The sequence below is a fragment of the Notamacropus eugenii genome, chromosome X, assembly GCF_028372415.1.
Source record: "Notamacropus eugenii isolate mMacEug1 chromosome X, mMacEug1.pri_v2, whole genome shotgun sequence".
NCBI classification, from domain to species: domain Eukaryota; kingdom Metazoa; phylum Chordata; class Mammalia; order Diprotodontia; family Macropodidae; genus Notamacropus; species Notamacropus eugenii.
In genome coordinates this window covers 57,743,714-57,745,523 of record NC_092879.1, presented here as the reverse complement: position 1 = coordinate 57,745,523, position 1,810 = coordinate 57,743,714, and the positions used below count along the sequence as shown (strand labels likewise).

At 43.3% G+C, this 1,810-nt stretch overlaps 1 pseudogene; it reads right to left on the bottom strand.

Moving 5' to 3' along the window:
• Window positions 1–227: 227 nt before the first annotated feature.
• LOC140516113 (RNA polymerase II subunit A C-terminal domain phosphatase SSU72 pseudogene) lies at window positions 228–1,310 on the bottom strand (annotated as a pseudogene).
• Between the last annotated feature and the right edge of the window lie 500 nt (window positions 1,311–1,810).

Here is a 1,810-nt window from a genome sequence, read left to right as displayed (position 1 = left end):
TTACTGAAAAAGTTTCCTTTTTCAGAAATGATTCAGAATCTAGGCTCCCCATAGTGCAATGTGACTGGATCTGGCTTCAGAACAAGGGGGCAATTAACCCTTTCTGTTCTGAAGTCAGAGGGTAATTCCAAGTTCCCACCTAGTAATATACACTCCACTGTTTCTTTCAGGTCTTTGGATACTCTAGCCCATTACAGTAAAGAAAAATACAAAAGCAAAGCAATGACTAAGTTGGAGAAATACCACATAAATTTAATAAGAGGAAAAATTTTCCTTATAATTAATATCCCACATAATAAGAAAAAGTAGGATAGGAAACAAACTTGTCTTCATATGGTGCTCATGCAGCTCTCTCCTCGTTTCATATGTTCAGTTTCTTTGGGTAACACTGCCTCCTTCTGGCGAAACACCTGAAAGTCAAAACAAACAACATGAAGTGAAAAAAAAAAAAACATTAACAAAGGGGAGATTTGAAGATGGTTTTTAGGGAGGGGAGGGAATAGTCAGAAAACTTGAAGTACCTGCTTCCTTTGACGGAGGTCAGTAAAAGCAGACTGTGTGAAGGAACACCTTGCTGCGTTTCTTCTCAAATTCCTTTAACAGCCTGGAGATGTTCTCCATGTCTTCTGTGCGTTGTATACACTGGCAGATTTCACAAATGAGAAAGGCCCCTAGGAGGGCCTCCTCCTGGTTGTCTATAATGTCCACGTTGATCACATGAACGGGTTGGTAGGTCTTTTGCTCTCTGGAATTCAAACATTCCACCACCCGGTTGTAAACTTTCTCTTCACAGGTAAGGATGAGGTCAAACGAATCTTTGCAATTCTGGAATCTTTCTGGTTGAGGCTTAATTCTCTTATTTCTGCCCAGCATGTGCAAAATCCCATTGTGCGTATAAAGTTCCTTGTCTTTCCTAACAAGATCGTTGTATATCTGATCATACGTTGTCTTGAAATCATAGACATTCGGCCGGTCTGGTGTTGGCCCAGGGAGTCTCACGAGATTCCCTGTCCCAAAAGATCTGACGCTGAATCCCCGTTTGCGGAGGATAGAGTGAGCCTCCATGCTCCGGTTCTGGTTACTCGAGCACACTACAGCAACGCGAAGTGGCCACAACGGCATGATGGCTGAGGATGCAGCTGAGGCGACAGCGGCAACAGGGAAGGGGCTGGGCACCGACTGCAGGGCGGGTGAGGGTCTCGAGAGTCTTTACTCACCCTGGTTACAGCCACGAATCAGGACAACAGATATCTCAGCTTGCAGCAATGCAAAATGGCCGCTATCCTATTAAAGCGATCCAGGACGTAAGGGACGTCAGGGGAGTTAGGGCGTGAAAGTCAGCATGGCAGTGCGCGTGCGTAGTTGCACGCGCGTGTTTCTTGTGACCTTTCCCTAGTAACTTAGCCAGTCGTCTCACCTCTATCTCCGCAAATCCTTATTTTCCTTCAAAATTCAGTTCAAGCAACATCTTCTTGCTTTTCCCGATCCCCGAACTTCTAGGATTTTTTTAAAAGTTATTTTATTTGTTTTCAGTGTTCTACAATCACTTCCATATATCTTAGATTTTTTTTTCCACTCCCTCCCCAAGATGGCGTGCAGTCTTATATAGGTTCTACACATATGTTCTTATTAGATACATTTTTACCTTCCTCATGTTACATAGAAGAATTAAAATGAATGGGAGAAACCGTGAAAACAGAACACAAGAGGAAATGGTCTGCTTCATTCTGTGATCCACTTCCATAGTTCTTTCTCTGGATGTGGATGTTATTTTGTCTCAAGAATCCATCGGGAATTTTCCAGGTCCTTG